The sequence below is a fragment of the Mustela lutreola genome, chromosome 1 (assembly GCF_030435805.1).
Source record: "Mustela lutreola isolate mMusLut2 chromosome 1, mMusLut2.pri, whole genome shotgun sequence".
NCBI lineage: Eukaryota > Metazoa > Chordata > Mammalia > Carnivora > Mustelidae > Mustela > Mustela lutreola.
Genome location: NC_081290.1, coordinates 222,769,364 through 222,790,775, shown reverse-complemented (window position 1 = coordinate 222,790,775; position 21,412 = coordinate 222,769,364). Strand labels below are relative to the sequence as shown.

The window sequence follows — 21,412 nt, the reverse complement described above, 5'->3', positions numbered from 1 at the left end:
CATACCTGCCTGAACTGATGGAAGGCTGGGATTTTGTCCTGCTAATTTTACAACCCGTCCCAAACACAGTGCCTGGAATGTGGCAGGCACCTAATGACTTACTGAATAATTAAATTCATTCTTCCCTCAGGACCAAAACTATGTATTTGCCACATAAGTAGGCAATTTGAGTTGTGGGCCTGAACCTCTGGGGATCCTTTATTAAAGGTCAACAATTGAGCAGGGTCAAGAACTAGATGTGTTCTTGCTGGTGGTGGTGGGAAGGGTTGTACAGAGAACCCCCTGGTTCTCAGTTTCTTTGATTAAAAAAGGGGAGGGGGAATGTGTTAGATCAGGGGTGGGAAAACTATGGCTCATGGGCCAAATCCAGCTTATGTCTCCCACCTCAGTTTAGAATGACCTTTACACTTTTAAATGATAGTTAAAAAAAAAAAAAAAAAAAAAAAAAGAATGATCTGCATCAGAGATCATAATATGGCCCCCTAAATCAAATACATTTACTTTCTGGTCCTTGCTGATCCTGGATTAGATTGTCTCTAAGGTCCCTTCAAACCCAGAAATTTTAGCACTCTAACTGTACAGGGTTTCTCCGAGCAGTCTGATTCTGGCTCCTCACACAGAGTATTTCTAAGACCGAAACAATACCCAAGGAACAGCAGGACCTCAGTTGTTATTTGCTTAATTGAATAAATGGATCTGCAGCAGCAACCTTAGGAACTGAATCCCTTACCACCAGGAGGGTAAGTTGGGTCAGTGTGTATCAAATCATGGCCTAACAAATGCCCCCAGTGTCAACTTATCCCAAGGGAACACGCAGTTCCATGGGTCCTTTGGATAACAGCGACACCTGTGATGGCCCAAAGCTTAGATAACCCGCATTAAGACTCACCTTGTTCCACCAAATACAAAACACATTCAGCCATCCCCTGAACAAACCACTTCAGACAAACAAATTATAAAGCTGTCTAGATGTACCGATCAGAATAATCTAATCAGATAATTTTAATGGTCTCAAGAGAATAAATCCCATCCAAAATAAGGTATATAGAATAATTTAGCTTTCAGCATTCTGTTCCTCTTTCCCTTTTGCTGCTCATATACAATACCAAAACAATTCAAACATTCATGTGAGCGCAATGAGCCAAGTAAAGTCTAGAATATATGATCCTATTAACACTAATGGAAGTTGGAGGAAGGTAAAAGAAAATAAACCTCCCTGGTTCTGCTCTCAGTACACATACTTTTCCAAAATAAACAGCCAACAATTATTCCTTTAATGTTCCTTCTCCGTGCACCCATAAATCACCCCTGGGCATATACCTTGTGCGATTTCAAAGGATGGGTTTCTGGTTTTGTGCTGTGTTTTTTTTTTTTTAAGATTTTATTTATTTATTTGACAGATAAAGATCACAAGTAGGCAGAGAGGCAGGCAGAGAGAGAGGAGGAAGCAGGCTCCCTGCCAAGCAGAGAGCCTGACTCCGGGCTCGATCTCAGACCCCTGGATCATGACCTGAACCAAAGGCAGAGGCTTTAACCCACTGAGCCACCCAGGTGCCCCTCATTTACCAATTCAAAGAGCTCTGATAAACATAGCCAAGAAGAATGAAATACAACCATCTGAAATGGCAAGAATATAGTAAGCAACAATCCCCAAGTGTCTGAGGAATACCTAGAAAATTTCTCACAACAGAGTAATAATCCTAACAAATTTATGACAATACACAAGACTTGTCAGTTTCCAAAGGCTTCTAGCTCTAAACTCAAACCACTTACAGTAAGGTACTCTTCTCATCTCATTACCAGAAACATACACGAAGTTATAATAGTCCTGCTTTGGGGTTTACCTACTCTCAAATACCCTTAGGTATTTGAGACCATCCGAATCCTAGCAAGCAAGACAAACCTCATTTATCATACACAGCCAGCTCTGCTGTCCCAGGATTTCTTGGGAAATGGATCCACATACAGCTCTGAGAATCCAAATAATTACTCTGAGGCAACTAGCTCTGGGTATGAGCGTACAACCCTGACCAGAGTCTTCAGAGATAAATACTTAAGAATCACAAAGCTTCTAGGAGTGTTTATGACTATAAATGAAAAGATTACAAAAACAAACACGAGAATGATACCATGCATGCCTACTTGAGCAATGAAAAGATTTGCCAGGAACTGGGGCCAGAGAGTTTCCAGAAATGTCTCTCATTGAGCCAAATTTGTTTTATAACAACAAGCACTGACATCTGTTATACATTCTATGGGCTTGTTATACACTACGTCAATACTATACATCGAGATATTTGCCTCTCACAACAACAGTACGAAGCTAGGGTTGCCATCAGTCCTTCATTTGGAGCTAAGAACACAGGCTCAAACAGGTCAAGTCTCACAGCCCCAAGATTTATGCCTTGAGCCAAGACTTGAGCTCCAGTCTCTTTACACCACATCCTCTGTCCATGTCACTATAGCCCAAACTGTGGAATACCAGGACAGAGAAAAAGCCTGCTGGAGACCTTTCCCCACTACCATAATTCATCAACCCATTTGGCGGACAGTCTGCTATTCGTGCAGCCACATGTGGGAACTTTCTAGTGGGTTAAAGGCCCAGAGCCAAAAGCCTGGCCTGCTTCCGAAATAAGCTGGGGAAACACTCCCTGAGAAGACACCATAGCTTATGCCCGTGGGGAAACCTTTTGAGAGATGAAGAAGGAGCCAGAAACATAAGGGGTTAATAGTGGAGACCTCTATGTGATCCTGTCAGAACCTCAGAGCTGGAGGCCTCTGGGAGCTTGGTAACAAGCTCTCTCAGGACCCCAAAGACAGAATCCGGGGCAAATGATGTGAAGTGACCCTTTGTTGGGGAAGGAGAGGGATTAAATACACAAACTGAGCTGGCTTCAAACAGCATTTTCTCAGATGACTTTGATGAGCCACTTCTAAGAGAGAAATTGCCATTCATAAATTACCAGGGAAAGGCAAAAAAGGGGTGGGGAGGGGGAATCAGTATTTTAGTAAGAGCCATTCATCTCGAGCTGGTGACCCACCACTTCAGAAGGAAGATACAGAAAGCTGGGAGAGCTGTCCTTGAGTATGCTGGATATTTTTAAGAGCTGGTCGACCCTAAATATCACCACTTTCTAGGCTCCAAGGATGACAGGGAAGCCCTGTGCCCTGGTGCTGTTTTTCCAGAAGGACAAAAACCAGGGGCACCTGGGTGGCTCAGGGTTAAAGCCTCTGCCTTCGGCTCAGGTCATGATCTCAGGGTCCTGGGATCAAGCCCTGCATCGCTCAGCAGGGAGCCTGCTTCCTCCTCTCTCTCTGCCTGCCTCTCTGCCTACCTGTGATCTCTGTCAAATAAATAAATAAAATCTTTTCCAAAAAAAGAAATACAAAACCCAGAAACCTGAAGAAGCTTGTGCAGAAAAGGTTAAGGCCTTAATTTTAAAAACTTGGACTTGAGTCCCTGCTGTCTCCTATTAGCTATGACAAGCAAGTCAAACCTCCTTGAGACTGTTTCCACATTTGTGAAGAATAAGAACACCTACCTTATAAGACTGTGGGGAGAATAAAACAAAATTATAAACGTAAAGGCATAGCACAATGCCTTTACGTATTAGCTGTGCACTAAATGTTAGCTCTTTTAACTTCCCCCACCCAACCCTCATTTCAATTCCTTGATATTAGAGTTCTGATACTTAATCATTCTAATACTTAGCAACTCACCAGTCCTTAGTAGTCTTGAAAGAATCACATGTGTTATACAATGCTAGCCATTTCACTCATCTCTTTGAAATATAATCATCTATGACTTCAGCTGTGAACACCTCAAATTAACCCTGGGCCCTTAAGTCTCTTACGAGGCTACCCCATGCTTCCTAAATTCCCTTTAAAAAAAAAATTAACTCCTAGGTCTCTCTTCAACTTTATAATCTTTCTCCAAATTCTCAAGCTGGGTCACCAGCTTGAGATGAATATCAATATTTGGCTGCACTTAACTGTTAAATTCAACTAAACTTTCCACAAGGCTTAAAATCAAAAGGACCTTTAAAGTCAACAAAGCTTAACTAAATGTAATAAATATGTACTGTGCTTATAACCACTGGAACAACAGGATGGATGAGATTCTTACAGTCTTCCTCACTACCTTCCTGGTCTTTGGGATGACTTCCTCTCCTCTTGACAACCTCTTATCCAAGGCAGGGACAAATGCCCCTTCTCTATGCTCCAGCCTTCTGTATACACCCTTACCAGTGCTATGGCCATACTGTACAATAACCATCCATTTCATCTCCTTCCCTGGCCCACAGTCTCCTTTCAGGCAAGAACCGTGTTTTGTCAAATCTCAATTACCAGTCCCAGCACCCATCAGCTTGTACCCATTATATAATAGATACCAGATTGTTGTTGGATCGATGGATAGATGGATAAAAGAATGAATAAATAGGGTTTTTTGATCTGGGAGAAGACTTAGAAATAATCTAGTTCAATACAAGGTTTTCATTTCACAGATAAGGAAGCAGAGTCTCAGAGCTGTCAAGGTAGTTTCAAAAGCAGCAAGAAGATGACAAGTGGTAGCAGTCACATGCCACTTCTACTGTGAGTTGAAAGGCAGACATCACTTCACACTCACCCCAAGAGTAGAAAGTGTAACTTAGTGGACACAGGCAGCATGGGTTACACAGGCAAAGTCTTACTTCGACCACCTATCAGTCATGTGACTTTGGGCAAGTTACCTCATCTCTCTGAGTCACAGTTTCTACATCTGTTAATTAGGGCTATTAATAACTTCAGAGTTGTTGGGACTACTACATCTGCCAGCATATATAAAGTGACTAGCATAGCATGGGCACTGTGTGCTAAATATATGTTGACTGAATGAATCATGAATGAGTCCTTGTCCAGCATACCACAACTTCATGGACCTGGTTTAGACTTTGCATTTAAGTCTCTGCCCACATGCAAGGTGGCTGGGACACCCATAATTACAGAGTCATTTGGAGATTTGTTCCTTGCCAGAATTGGATCTTTAAGCAGGACCAAGTCTCTATAACTTTGTTCACTGTTCCCTTCACCTGGGTTGCCCTTTCCACCTTCCTCAATGCTACATAAATCTGACCCATCTTCCATTGCCTCACCTGATCCACCCCGTCTAGAAAGAATCTCTAAGTCCTATGACTTCATCAGTCCTTCTTGATGCACTAATTAATGTTTCATCACATAATGTCGGGGGGGGGATATCTGTCTGCATTTTTAAAACTGGGATAAAATATATGTAATATAAAATTTATAATCTCAATCATTTTAAGTGTACAGTTCAGTAGTGTTAAGTATATCGACAGTGCTGTACAACCAATCTTCAGAATTTTTTCATTTTTCAAAAATGAAACTCTATACACATTAAATAACAACTCTCCAATTTCTCCCTCCCCCTAGCCCCTGGCAACCACCATTCTTTCTGTCTTTGTAAGTTTGACTATTCCAGGAACCGCATATAAGTGTAATCATAAAATATTAATCCATTTGTGTCTGCTTTATTTCTCTTAGCATGTCCTCAAGATTCATCCATGTTGTAGCATGTGTTAGAATTTTCTTCCTTTTCAAGGCTGAGTAATATACTACCATATGTACATACCACATTTGACTTATCCATGCACCTGCCGATGGACATTTCGGTTCCTTCTACCCTTTGGCTATTGTGAATAATTCTGTTATGAACATGCGTATATAGGGAGGAAACTGTTTTATCTCCTCTACTTGAATGTGAACTTTTTTCTTAAAGATTTTGTTTATTTATTTTACACAGAGAGAGTGAGGGCGAGAGACAAACAGAACAAGCACAGCAGGGGGAATGGCAGGCAGGAGATAAGCAGGCTCCCCGCTGAGCAAGGAGCTGTGCACATAGGGCTCAATCCCAGGACCCTAAGATCATGACCTGAGCCAAAGGCAGAGGCTTAACCCACTGAGCCACCCAGGCTAACCGAATGTGAACTTCCTAATGACAAAGCCTGGGTTTTAATCTTCTGTAGGTGACTAACATGTGATGGACACTCAATAAATACCCATCAAGTAAATAAGACAGGACTCTTCTCCACAGATGAAGCGAAAAAGTAATCATCTTCCACACCAATCTGCAAAATGGCATTTCACACAGCAGAAAAGCACAAGCTCTGCAGTCAGACAGCTCTGATTTCTGGCTCTGGATCTGCTTCTTACTAGTCATATAATCTTGGGCATGTTACTTCAGCTCTCAGAGCTTTGGATCTCTCATGTGGTTTCACCACAACTAAATGCTGTAACTTATGGAAAGTAGCACACCACTTGGCACATCATAAAAAATGTTTGCTATTATTATTATCATTATTAAGTTCTATAATAAAAGTAACTTGGTGGCACCTGGCTGGCTCAGTCAGTAGAAGATGTGACTCTTGATCTCAGGGTCATGAGTTTGAGCCCCACGATGGGCATAGAGACTACTTTAAAAAAAAAAAAAAAGCTTGCACATATCAACATGCCATTTAGTTTCCTGGCCATGGTACCTTTAAAAGCAAAGAACACGAAAAATTCTGAGACCAGACAATTTATAGCAGGTAACAGTCAACACAGAAAGACCCTACCACAGCAGGAACAATGACTCTGGATTGGTATCACTTAATGTGGAGTCTTGAGCTATACAATTGCAGCTCATGAGCTGGAAATTCTGTCACATCAAAGGAGCCAACTTAAACGTTATAGTAAGGATCATGTCATTCAGCAAAGCAGCCTGTCCAAGTTTTTATAAATGTTTTTAAATCAGGATTAGTTAAGGGTTTTTTTTTGGTGCCTGGGCTAAATCTATTTTGAACTTAATCATAATTCATGTTTTAAAGCTTTTAGTAAAAACATGAAGGAAATAAATAGATCTTTATTACTATTTCAGAAAGAACTATTTATTTCAATCTGTCTCAAAGGAAATTGAGCTCCCCACCCCACTCCCAATTCCTCTAGGGCATGAATTCCTTCTGAGGTTGCTATCCGAATTTTCCAGACCAGTAACATTCCTTCCAAAGTCAGCTCTTAGAAATATAAGTTTTTGAGTCTTAGAAGGAAAAGCTTGTCCAAGATTCTTTTTCTCTGCCAAAACAATTAACATTTGACATGGCTAATTCAAATGACTCTCACAGATAAAATCGGAAACTTGATTGTGTAATTGGGGGAAGAGGGAAGAGGAAAAAAAAGAGAAGGTAAGAAGAGGAAGCCGCCCAAAAGCTAATATTGGCCCAAAAATAGCCTAAAAGATCCATAACCCCTAGCTTTCCTAAGATAATCATGACTTCTGATAAATTTAACACTATAATGAGATAATGTGTTAAATGGGCAACCAAATATTTTATTTCTCTCTCTCTCTCTCTCTCTCTCTCTCTATATATATATATATATATTTTGTCCTTTCTTCCTTTCTTTCTTTTTTGGTAAGACTTTGCAATTAAATCAATAAATTCTTTCTCAGACCATGAATCCCAATTTTGCATTCAGAACAATACTGTCACCATATACCACGTGTCAATTTTAGTTTGGCTCCCCAATAACAGCTAAGAGCTACCGGCTGCCTTGCCCATCCCAGGATGTCCCCATGTACTCGAAGGCTACCAGGTGACAAGCACCACACTGAGCCTTGACATACAGGGCCTTGTTTAATCCTCACAGCAACCCTATCTCTAAGTACTGGCATCTTCCTTCCCTCCTTTCTTATCTCTTTATTTTTAATTAATTTCAGACTTCAACTTAAAAAGGAAAAAACTTTTAAAAAACTAGTAATAATTCATACCCTTCACCCAGATTATCCAAATGTGAATTTTTTACCACTTTGCTTTACCATTCTTTCTGATATAGATATTACTTTATTCCTAAACATTGTATCTCCCTAAAATTCAAGACATATTCTTCTATCTTCACAGTATGATGATCAAAATCAGAAAATAAATCTTAATACTTATATAATCTAATCTCAGCCCTTATTCAAATTTCACCAATTGACTAAACAAAATAATGCCCTTTATGACAAAATAAAAAAAATTGGGGTGGGGGGGCATCTGGGTGGCTCAGTCAGTTAAGTGGCTGCCTCAGGTCATAATCTCAGGGTCCTAGAATTGAGTCCTACATAGGGCTCACAGCTCAGCAGGGAATCCGATTCTCCCTCTCCCTCTGCCTTGTTCCCTACCCCCTGCTCATGTGCTTGTGCTCTCTCTCTCTCTCACACACAAATAAATAAATAGAATCTTTTAAAATAAAAAGAGAGAGAAAAAGAAAAAAAACTTTTCTCTGATCCAATCAATCCAGGATCATATATTGTATTTAGTTTCTATGGGACTTTAGTCTCCTTTAATATAGAATTATTCCTCAGTGTTTGTCTTTCATGACCTTGACATTTTTTAAAAAAATACAGTCCATTTGACTTGTAGAATGTTTCTTAATTTATATTTATCTGATATTTCCTTGTGATTAGATTCAAGCTATGCATTTTGGGCAGGAATGCCATACTACTGGTGTGTCATTCTCATATGATGATTTGTCCCAACACTGTATTAACCTTAATCATCTAGTAAAAGTGGTATCTGCCATATTTCTCCACTGTAAAGTTACTCTTGCCTACTTTCTAACTATTAAGTATCTTGTGAAGAGATACTTTAGACTAGGTAGTCTCCTCTACTTTTGATGAAAAAACTGAGGCTCGGAGAAGTTATGAGTTGTCTAAGATCACACAGCTTAAACGCACCAAAACACAAAATCAGACTGCATTTTGTAGGCTTCAAAATTATTCAAAAGCATCCCACTGCTTCCTAGACCAGTCACCAATAGCTAAAAGCATCTCATTCTAACGCCCTTACCGTGAGCACTGGGGAAAGAGTATGAGGACATCATGGCCCAGAGAATCCTGATACTTCTCTGCTCTTAAGAACTGACATCATCCTAGCTGCTGAGTCCATAGAGCTGTTTCTAAAGTGCTAGAAATCCTGAGGGCAGTGCAGTACTTTATACCCAAGCCTCCTCTCTGGACAATGAATCTGGGAGAGCACCGGAGGAGAAGTCAGCTGGTACTAAAAGGCAGAAGATGGAAATGTATATGCATCAGTACATCTGTCTGAAAAAGGAAAACCTAAGATCATCCCTACCCTAAGGCCATCCCTACCCTAAGGCCATCCCTACCCTAAGGCCATCCCTACAAACTGACCTCTGGCTGGCCATCTGAAACTTTTCTTCTTGAGCTGCCATTTATTTCCACGTTTTTTTTTTTGTTTGTTTGTTTGTTTTAATTTTGAAATACACTGGTATTACATTCCCATGGGTCAAAACTCAATGTGGCACACTTACGAGGATGGTCATAATGAAGAAGAAATAATAACAAGTGTTGGCAAGGATGTAGAGAAATAGAACCCGCATATACTGCTGGAGGGAATGTAAAATGGTAGCAGCTGCTTTGGAAAACAATTTGTCAGTTCCTTAAAAGTTCATACATAGAGTTAGCATTTGACCCACTCCTGGTACAGACGCAAATGAAATAAAAACAAATGGACATTCAAAACCTTATATGCACATGTTGATAGCATTATTCCTAACAGTCAAAAAGTAGAAACAAGCCATGGAACCTGGTTGGCTCAGTCAGAGGAGCATGTGACTCTTGATCTTGGGGTCCTGAGCTGAAGCCCCATGTTGGTTGCAGAGATTACTTAAATATTTTTTTTTTTTTTTAAAGTTGAGGGGGTGCCTGGCTGGCTCACTTGGTTAAGCATCCAACTTTTCATTTTGGTTCAGGTCATGATCTCAGAGTTGTGAGATCAAGCCCTGCATCAGGTTCCATGCTTGGTGTCGAGCCTGCTTAAGATTCTCTCTCTCCCTCTCCCTCTGCCTCTCCCCTCCTCTATAAAATAAAATAAAATAAAATAAAATAAAATAAAATAAAATAGAGAAACAATCCAAATGTCCATCAACTGGTATGGAATATCAATACAAAGGAATATTATTTGGTAATAAAACTAGAACTGATCCATAATACAACACAGATAAACCTTGAAAAGATCATGCTGATGAAAGAAACCAGTCACAAAAGACCACATATTACCTGATGCCATTTATATGACATGTCCAGAATAGGCAAATCTATAGAGATAGAAAGTAAAGACAAGAAAGTGGTTGCCTGGGGCAGTTTGGGAGGGCAAGGCACAGGGGCAGGGGAGATAACAAATGAATCCTAATGGGTAAAAGGTTTCCTGTTAGAATAATGGAAATGTTCTAAATTGTGGTGATGCACAACTCTATGAACATACTAAAAACCACTGAATTGTACAGTTTAAATAGGTGAATTCTGTGATGTGTGGATTATATCTCAATAAAGCTATCTTGTAAGTTAACCTTATAAAATAGTAAATCTTAAGAAATCTCACAGCACACACCCCACTCACTTTTACAACCCTGTTCCAGTAACTACTTTGTTATTTTATATCCTTCCAGGGTTTCTTTGTGCAAATTCAAATGCACTTTCTTTCTTTTTTTTTTTTTTAAGATTTTTTATTTATTTATTTGACAGAGAGAGATCACAAGTAGGCAGAGAGGCAGGCAGAGAGAGAGGAGGAAACAGGCTCCCTGCTGAGCAGAGAGCCCAATGCGGGACTCGATCCCAGGACCCTGAGATCATGACCCAAGCCGAAGGCAGCGGCTTAACCCACTGAGCCACCCAGGTGCCCTCAAATGCACTTTCTTATCCCCACTTCTTTCACAGAATATGTACTCTTCTGCACCTTCCTTCTTTCATTTAATATAGCCTTTGAGAGCTTTCCATATCAGTACTTAAAGAACACCCCAATTCTTGTGTGTGGTTTAATAGTTTTCCCTTGTATGAACTTAGCCATTTATTTAACCTGTTTTCCCTGACATGCTTAGGGTTGTTTCCAATCATTTGCTATAAGCAACAATAATGCAATGCTTGTTCTTTCCAACTTGATTTCCTCGTATAATCTTTTATACCTGGACTGCCTCAAGGCAAAAAAGAACAGAAACCACCTCAGAGTTAATCAAAATTGGCTCCGCGTCTGGCCTCCTCTGCTAACTATCTGTAACTCTCAGAAGGTTACTTGTATTTTCTGAGTCTTAATTTCCTTATTTGTAAAGTGGGCAAAATTCCTGAGGAACCAGGCAGAAGGTTGGTAATGGATTATAATACCTTGCAGGTAAAAAATAATCCAGGAATCCAGATGATGCTTAAAGAAAGGGGGATCAGGAGGAAGAGGGGGAGGAGGAAGAGAAGAAGCTGAAAGCTGATCTGTCAGAAAATGCCTGGTCATACATACAGAAAGAGGGGTGCCTGGGTGGCTCAGCAGGTTAAAGCCTCTGCTTTCAGCTCAGGTCATGATCCCAGGGTCCTGGGATGGAGACCCGCATCAGGCTCTCTGCTCTGCAGAGAGCTTGCTTCCTCCTCTCTCACTGCCTGCCTCTCTTGCCTACTTGTAATCTCTGTTTGTCAAATAAATAAATAAAATCTAAAAAAAAAAAAAAAATACATCCAGAGAGAATTAGAAAATCATCCTTTCATAGATACCAACTGACCTAGGCCATGATTATCAAGCGATGTTAAAACCAGTGGATAAAAATTACAGAGGAACAATATTCAAACAATCTCAAAGTATGACCCCACAGACTATTGTATTAGAAAGAGAAATAAGTACCTTTACAATGAAGAGATCAGGCAATACCACTTCATCCAAATGACCAAATCTTACATCACCAGTGATGTTACAAAGTGACATTATGTGTTACCTAATGTGATACAAAGAAAAGGACACAACAGGCAACGCTAAATTCCTACAAGTGTTTAACATGAGTCTGATAAAGAAAAAACAATCAGGCCAATCCAATTTAGAAAGGCAACAGATTTGGAATCTTCAAAATTTCAATGTTTCAATGTAACGATATTGCAGTTACATGGGAGAACTTCCTATTTCTTCAGAGATACATGCTCCAGTGGGCAGAGATACAGTGTTGTAATGTTTGCAACTCACTTTTAAGTGATTTTGGCGGGGGGGGGCGGGGGGGGGAGTGCGTGTGTATGTGTGTGTATGCACAGATGTAGTAAGAGAAAGCAAATTAAGCTAGATGAAGGGTATATGGAATGTTCACTGTAAGATTTTTGCAATTTTTCTACATATCTGAAACTTTTCAAAATGATTTGGGGGAAAAAATCAAATAAAACATGCAAACCATTTGGCACCTGGTAGATGCTATAATAATTTACATCATGGCTTCAACTAACTCAACAGCTGGAAGGAAAGCTCCTCCCTGTGTGCCTGAAGGTAAAATGAGCCATCAAAGTAAATGTCACCAGCCAGTCCTGCCTTCATGAAGCTTGCTTTTGATCAGAAGGCAAGGCAAAAATAGGAAGCAGCCAGAGATGCTTTTGGTTTTGGTTCCAGAATACCTACCTAGGGCCATCTGCAACCTTTTTTTAAACTAGGTAACTAAAAAGAAAAAAAAAAAAGTTACTCAACCTCACTAAGAATTATTTCCTCATTTATATGGAAAAAAGTGGAACTAAAATCTACCACTTAAGTTTGAGATTATAAAACAGCATACATAATACACCTTTGGAAAACATCTTTTATTAAAGACTCCCATTAAAAGATATTAGTCTCCTAGAATAAAAGTGGGGAAGAAGGAAGGCTCCTGATGGTTTCATCTTTACTGACTTATCCGATAACCCAGCACAGAATCTCACATTTAGTTTATGTTCACAGAAGAAGTAACAATGAAGAAGAAGAAGTAACAATGAGACATTAAGAGATAGAATGACTTAAAAAGTCTTTTGGAATACAAATGCCAATGGAATTAAAGGAAAGAGTGATGTGAGGTGGCCCAGTCAGGCACAGCAGCACCTTAACAACAGCAAGTATTTATGTACATATGCATTTGCCAAAGTCCTTTCATTCACATCATCTCATTTTGGTCTCACAAAAACCCCCATTTTATAGGAGAAGAAACTGAGACTTGGAAAGATAAATTTCCACACAGCACAGAGCTCAAATCTGTGTTGGCTCCACCCAGCCCCATAAGAACAGAAGTAATTCATAGCTTGTGATTCTCATAGTCTTTCCCCCAGGGTCTCTACTGGGGCACAGTGAGTCCTCGATGGCCAGTCCTAAATTCATACCTTTTCTACAGAAAAATGCCAAAATCTGCTCTGGGACTGCTTCTATCAATATTCAGAAAGATGAACCATCAGGCCTTTTACCCACCTAGTTCAGATATTAAAAAATGGAACTTAAATTCCCCTTTCTAGTGTGGTGGTGTGACTGACATGGAGAGGAAGTGAGCAGAGGAGGTTATTTTCATCCCAAGGTTGATGCTGTCCACATTTTAGTGAAGCTAACCATAACTCAAAAATAAAAATTTTCTGCAGAATTTTCTGGGGAAAACTCTTGGCTGCTTTATTGTTTCAGTTCACTTTTTAAATATCACATTGTGTTGTAGGCAGAGATTATGTATTTTTATTTCTTTTTTCCAGAGGTTTCCGTAGTATTTACATACTAACCTTATCATACCCTTCACAAAAACTAGCAGGAACTCTGTGATTCCACTTTTGCCCACTTTCTGTTCACCCATCACAACTTTTTTCCTTTATTAAGAGTTCAGTGCAAGTGGCTAATGGACTTGGCAAAGGTATGTAGAAATGGCACTGTCAACGACTACTGATAAGAATTTAAATTGGGGTGGGGGGAGGGGGCGCCTGGGTGGCTGAGTGGGTTAAAGCCTCTGCCTCAGGTCATGATCCCAGGGTCCTGGGATTGAGCTCAGGCATCAGGCTCTCTGCTCAGCAGGGAGCCTGCTTCCTCCTCTCTCTCTCTCTGTCTGCCTTTCTGCCTACTTGTGATCTCTGTCTGTCAAATAAAATGAATGGAATCTTTAAAAAAAAAAAAAGAATTTAAATCAGGGGGCAATTAAAGAGATGCCCTCTGACCCAGCATTTCTACCCCCAGAAATGTGTCCTACAGAAATATTCCCACAAATTCATCACAAAAAAAAAATGTGTTCTCAAATGCTCATTGCAGTGGTGCCTAACAGCCATGGAAATAGGTAAATTAGAGTGACATGCAAATATGTGGGACAACTGCTCACAATATATTACAAGACAGCAAGCAGAATTATAGATAATATCATTAGTATATGTATGAAGGAAAAATGACAGAGGAGCATACATCAAAATCTGAAAAGTGATTATCTTTGTGAAGTGGAATTAAGGGGAATTTCCACTATCCAATACATTGTGTATTCCTATAATAAATTTTGATTAATCCTATGTTATGTCTAGACTCAAAAAAAATTTAAGATAAATATTTGTGTGCCTCTTGCCATCCTTTCCTCTTCACTTCGTTTTTTTGTTAGTTAGTTAGTTTGTTTGTTTGTTTTTAAAGATTTATTTTATTTATTTATTTGACAGACAGAGATCACAAGTCAGGGACAGGCAGGCAGAGAGAAAGGAGGAAGCAGGCTCCCCACAGAGCAGAGAGCCCGATGCGGGACTCCATCCCAGGACCCTGGGATCATGACCTGAGCTGAAGGCAGTGGCTTAATCCACTGAGCCATCCAGGCACCCCATCCTCTTCACTTTGAAAGCAGCTAGTGCTCCATCTTTATTACTACCTCTAGTAATATCAGGACACTTTTTAAAAAAAGATTGGTTTTTTTTTTTTTTGATGGGCAGAAAATAAGTTTATTGAGTTACAGCAATCTGGCAGTCCAAAACTCCCAAGGAGGGAGGGGACCCAAAAGGGTTGGCCAATTTATTTGAGAGACAATGCGAGCACCTCTACACGGAGTGCGGAGGCCAATGTGGGGCTCGATCTCAGGACCCTGAGATATGACCTGAGCTGAAATCAAGAGTAGAACACTTAAGCAACTGAGCCACACAGGCACCCCTAGAAAGGACATTTAAAAATCACTTACAACATCCCCAGTAATTGGTATTATAGCCTGTCGGCTAATTAAATACCTTTAGGGACCAAGAAAATCACTACCTTCTGAAGCAGCCCTTGATGTCTTCTAGCTTTGGTGTGACATTCCTAATGACGACATTCAGGAATGGCAACTGATCTAGACATCAATATCCATAGCATGTCAGGCTAAGCAGATGGAATTGTTATCACATCCAAGAAAACTAACATTGTTACTGATTACCTAATATGCAATTCCCATTCAAATTTCCCCATTTGTCCCCAAAATGTCCCTTATAGCTTTTTTTTTTTTTAAGTCCAGAATCCAATCAAGGGTTACGTGTGGCATCTGGCTGTCATACTTCCAGTCTTCTTTAATCTAGATTGGTCCCCAATATATTTTGCTTTATTTTGTTTTATTTGTCTTTCACGACATTGACATTTTAGAAGATCGCAGGCCAGCTGTTTTACAGTATGTCCCACAATCTGGATTTGCCTGATTATTTCCTCATGATTAGATTTAGGTTAAACATTTCTGGCAAGAATTCTACATCAGTGAAATATACTTCTCATTGCCTCCAGTTGTCTGGTTATACTGTTATCTTTTTCTTTGTGTTACCACTATGGATACTAAACAAGGATCAACCAGTAAATAAAATATTTAAACCAATAAATAAATATAATGTTAAAAACAGTTACTATGAGCATCAGTTATACCAGTCATAGTACCAGATACTTAAAACATATTATCTCATTTAAACCTCATAACAATCTTGCAAAAAAACTGAAATTTAAAGAAGTTAAATAACTTGCCCAAGGACACACATATAGTGATAGAAAAATATGTGAATGTGAACTCTCTCTCTCATACACACACACTTTAAAATATAATCTCAGGGATGAGGGGCTTCATGAGGATCCTCCAGGAACAAATAAGAACTGTGACCTTAGATACATTTCGAAGAGACCCATCTAGTTTTCAGTGATTGGATTACTATAAAAAAGGAACTGAAAATAAATTATCTATGGCCTATACAAAATTCTTCCATACTTGGAAGTGTTCTTATTTGGAGATGGGCCACATTTCCACCACAGCCAAGAAAATAGGGCATTGGTTCCATAAATTATTATAACATTCTGGTGTTTTGTTCATTTTTTTTTTTACTATTCTGCAACAAAATGAGAAAAATAAAGACAAAGTAGAGAATTTTCATAAAGCTCAATATATTGTTAATTTTGAAAGTATTGTCTAAAAGTGAAAGGGTCATTTTTTTAAAAATCTATCTCTACTATAGAAAAATAACCATTGTCAAAACAGCTCAGGCAATTTTACCTTATTTTTTGGAATTTTGCTTACCTATACAATTCAAAAGTGTGAGACCCATTGATTTAAGGAACTCTATACAATTTTAAAATAATTTTTTGAGAAACTAACTTGAATAAAGGAAGTTCAGTCCAAAAAGAAACCAGATCTGAAATATTTCTGAATTTTCCTATAAGTCATCTATATAACACCTCAAAGGGTACAGGTCTCAGGAATACATTTTAATGAATTTGTTAAAAGAGTTTCACATTTGACACTTTCATTACTAAATACCCTCTTCCAGTGCATTGATACTTCCTTTGAATGGACACTCAGTGACTTAAGTTAATATATTCAATCAACAAATATTCGGAGTCCCTAATGGGACTTTTTTTAAAAAAAAAAATTTATTTATTTATTTGGCAGAGAGAGAGCACAAACACACCCAGGGAAGTAGCAGGCTCTCCAATGAGCAGGGAGCTCAATGTGGAACTTGATCCCAGAGCCCTGGGATCATGACCTGAGCAGAAGGCAGACACTTAACTGACTGAGCCACCTAGGTGCCCCATACTCCATATAAGTTGTATAATATGTCTGTCTGGAATTTCAAACTGAACATGGCTAAAAGTCCCTCCTTTTTAAACAAACAAACAAAAATCTGGTCTCTTCTCCAGTGTTCTCTTTTGCATTCCCAGTTGCTCAAGGAAAGATTCAAGTCATCTTTAGTCCCCCTTCTCCCTATCCCCACATCCAATCAATCAGTAATCTTATCAATTATATTCTTCAAGTTTTGCCTCTCTCTAATCTCTTTCCTCCTCTCCAAGCCCTCTGCCCCCACCCTAGATCCAAGCCACCATTACTCCTCACATAGACGAGGAGAATTACTTGCTACTTGTCCTCTACACATTGACTTTGGCCAATCCTCTCCTCCAATCTCTTCCTCACTTAACAGCCAAGATGATGTTTTTCATATCATTCTACATAAATAATTCACCTAGCTATTCAAAGCCCTTTATTAGGTTCTTATTGCTCTTAGGATAAAGACCAAAATTCACATGAGGCTCAGAAAACTGCCCACTCTCTAAACTCTGCTCACCTCTCCAGCCCAATCTGGCCTCTCTTCTCCAGCTCTGCTCCCATATACTGACTGACCTCCTTTCAAATCTTCAATTTACTACTCTTCCTTTTGTACTTTGAACATGCAGTTTCCCTTGTCAGAAATCCTCTTTGTCTCCCTGCAAGCACCTCTCATTCCCAACCTAAATTACTTCCACTCACTCTTCAAGTTTCTTGAAGTGCCACCTCCCATAGGAAACCTTTCTTGATTTCCCGAAACAAGGTGAAAGTACCAGTGAGGCAGTCCTATTCCCCTATATAGTATATCCCCTTTTGATAGTAACATTCATCACACTATGATTACTTGTCCAATGATTGTCTCTCTATTAGAATAGAAACTCCATGAGGGCTGGGAAAGCTTCTCTTTCTTTCTCCTCTTTTTTCTAAGATTTAATTTATTTATTTAGAGAGAAAGAGTACACACGTGCATGAACAAGCAAGGGGAGGGGCAATGGGAGAAGGAGAAAGAATATCAAGCAGGCTCCACACCGAGGGCAGATCCATCTCACAGCCCTGAGCTCATGACCTGAGCCAACATCAAGAGTCAGGCATTTAACCGACTGAGTCACCCAGTCACCCTGGGAAGCTTCTCTTCCAACTGATGTATCCATAGTTCTTAAAACACACTAGCTGCTCAATTAATATTTGTCATCAAGTTTATGGGCTGGGAACAAACTGTAGCAGGTTATGCCATGCGAACAATTAAACCAAGAGGCAAGGATCATTATCCATTTGCAAAAATGTAAACAGAGGCAGAAAAGAAATGCATATTTATTCAAGGTCACAGACATAGTGATGGGGACAAATCTAACCGATCATTCAGCTCATTTGTCCCCACAAAACACTAAACAGCTTGGGTAGGGGGACGGAGCATTTTAGAATAAGAAAAATAGGAATGAGAAGGGGGTGAGAGAGAGGCTTCGAAAGACAACTTCTCAATCTGCCTGTCACAGTAGTTGCCTCCATACCAAAAAGAGTTATTAGACTCTCTATGCCCGGAAAAGCATTAAATGAGTTAAACACAACCACCACCACACCTTTGTCCTCTAGAGAACAAATAAAATTCTTTTCAGCCACAAAGAAGACATCACCAGAGGGAACACTGTTGCCACTCCAAGTGTCTTCAAAAAAAGCAAATGGGCAGTTTGGCCACCTGGATTGCTCCTCAGCAATCAACAGAAAAGATGGCCTTCCCGCCACTTACCGGAGCAAAAATCAGGGAAAGAAAAAGTATAAAATGAGAAAGAAGCCCTTCAAAGTCTTCTTTTTCTTTAGGAATTAAGAGAACAGTTCGTGTAAAGCACTTGCTGTTTTTGAGTTTTTACATATTTAAGTAATCTCTATACACCCAACGTGGGGCTCAAACTCACAATCCCAAGATCAAGAATCACATGCTCTTTCTCCTGAGCCAGCCAGGTACCCCTCATAGAAAGCATTTTAAAACATTGCTAACGCACTGGCAGTTATTTTTTTTAAAGCATTTTAAAAAATTCTTATTTATTTTTTAAATTTCTTTTCAGTATTCCAAAGTTCATTGTGTATGCACCACACCCAGAGCTCCACGCAATACATGCCCTCCATAATACCCATCACTAGGCTCACCCAACCTCCCACCCTCCCCAAACCCCTCAGTTTGTTTCTTAGAGTCCACAGTCTCTCACGGTTTGTCTCCCCCTCTGATTTCCCCCCAACTCCCTTCTCCTCTCCATCTCCCCATGTCCTCCGTGTTATTCCTTATGCTCCACAAATAAGCGCAACCATATGATAATTGACTCTCTCTGCTTGACTTATTTCCATCCTTAATACAGGTACCAATGAAAACTACAGTGACATCGGCTCAACTGCAACACTGCATTGCCCACAAGCTGCTGAGGCCAAATTATGGCCATTACAGAAACGACAGAGCAGACCAAAGGCTCAGGCTTGTTGCTGCTCATCCTGCCTAGCACCCACTGCAAGAAAAAGAAAAAAAAAAGTCAAAGCTTCTAAGAGGACTCTCTGGAATAAATACTCACACAGTCCACCTTTACCCTGGAGTTTCTGGGTGAGGTAGAGAAGGGGTGGGGAAGGTATTCAGAGATTGGAAAAAGACTTAGAGTGACTTGACATATTGGTGAGAAGAGGGAAATTTTGAAACAGAGGAAAAGTGAGAATTGTAAACGGAGAAACAGGGAAAGAAACTGAAAGAACTTCAACAGACATAGAGGGGTGGGGCAGGGAAGGTATAGGCAAAAAACGGTAAGGTACCCAGGAGAATTGACAGTAAGCATCAGAGAAGTAGAAGGAAGCAAAGCCAGGCAGTCTTTCCCCAAATCCCAAAGCTGCTCATTGCATCTCAATAAATCACTCTACTACAAAGCCCATACAATGGACTGTCCTTTGCATTCAGTAACAAGCAGCATTTAACGAAGCATCACCCAGCTGCAACTTTGGAGAGCTAAGGGTCTGAACTGAAAATGAAAAAAATGTGTTCGGCAGCAGAAGGCAACCAGGAATGACTTTCACCCAATTTCTGAACTGCCTATAAAGAGGTTTGGCAATTTAGAGTTAAGCATAAAATGCTTTGGCATTTCTCCTTCTTTTGACATTCCAGGAGGGGGTGTGGTTGACCCCAAGTCCATTCATTTCCAAGGTTGTAGATCTCTCGGCTAAGACTGGCCCCATCTGTTCTGGAGTTAGCCAGCTGTTTATCCCAAAGTAACATTTATTGCACTAATCATCCTAATAACTCTTACAAGAGCCAAAATCACACAAGCCAGAATGCTTTCTGTCCTATTAAATGTGTCAGTTCACTTAAAAACAAAACCCCCAAAAACAAAACCAAAAGACCCCCACTTCTCTGCTCCTTGGTTCCCCTAGCCAGGATCACTCTTCCTTTCAGAAGATACCTTTCGGGTACCTTTCAGTAACGGCAAATGAAGGTTAACAGTGCTTCTAACTTTTCCTTTCCCTAATGCGTTAGAACGAACCAGGGTTTCCCTAATCCGTTCTCCAAACCGTTAGTTGTGACTGGTGATTGTGCCTCACGAAAAGACAGCTCATTATGGTACCATTGTCAGTGGCAAGGAGCCTACTGCAACATCATTTAAAACACTCACACGAGCTCCACTTCCAAACAATCCTGCAGTGGGAAGAAGAAAAACACTTAACAAAAATGCTCCTTCCAGCAGCCTAAGAGAAGCTTCCCCAGACACGTGAAATGTTTCTGACTAGCAGGGAGTGCACCAGTAAAGGACACTGTCACCTCAAATCAGCAGAAAAGGCGAGACAAATGACACAGACACACACACACACATAAAATAGAGCACCACAAAACTTAACCTACTCAGAAGCACGCTCATCTTAAAAATAAATAGCGTGTGCTTGCCCAAGCGACACAGGAATGTTCTAAAGTAGTGCAACCACATGAAATCACTGTCTCCATTTCTCCCCACGCATCACCCCTTCCCACTCAAACCTCAGCACTCGGGGCCGTATGTGACAGGACTGCAGTCCCCCACCTCTGCCTTTTTCTGATTTTCCAAGAGCGCTTCCCAACATCTTTCCCAGCCCAGCCCCCCTCTCTAATCTTCAAAAAGGTTGAGGGGAGTTGCGACTAGGGAATCGGCAGCAATCGGTCCTCCCGCGGGGGAAGGTTGCTAGAGTTGGTCTTTGCAGTGACCCAAATTGCACAGAGCTTTTTCACTTAGCAGCACTTTCGAACACCTCTCCAGTCCTCCCGCCCCCATTGCCCCAAAAGAAAGCCTTGAGAATTCAGCGGGAGGAATAACTTGGTAGAACCATTTGAATAAATCACTTCAACTCACCTGGTTTGGGATATTTCTCCCCACCCCAGGCATAAACAGAAATGATGTGCGAATGAGTCACGCAGGCAAGTGAACGTGTTGCGATGTCCTAAGTCCAAGGGCTGGAGTCAGTCCCTGCCCTGGTGCTGCTGTTACTCTTAGCTCAGCTGGAGCAAGCGGCAATCGCAAGCCCAGCAGCAGCAGGGGGGTGGATAGACCGTAGCACAATGAATGCAGTGGGGTTTTTGCAATGACAT

At 40.3% G+C, this 21,412-nt stretch overlaps 1 protein-coding gene across 1 annotated transcript in view; it reads right to left on the bottom strand.

Moving 5' to 3' along the window:
- RAB30 (RAB30, member RAS oncogene family) overlaps nucleotides 1-21,405 on the bottom strand; it is an 81,486-nt gene extending 60,081 nt beyond the window's left edge. The window contains exon 1 of the mRNA XM_059187765.1: nucleotides 21,177-21,405. The gene's annotated coding sequence lies outside the window, so the exon portion shown is untranslated. The remainder of the gene's footprint in view (nucleotides 1-21,176) is intronic.
- Nucleotides 21,406-21,412: the final 7 nt, after the last annotated feature.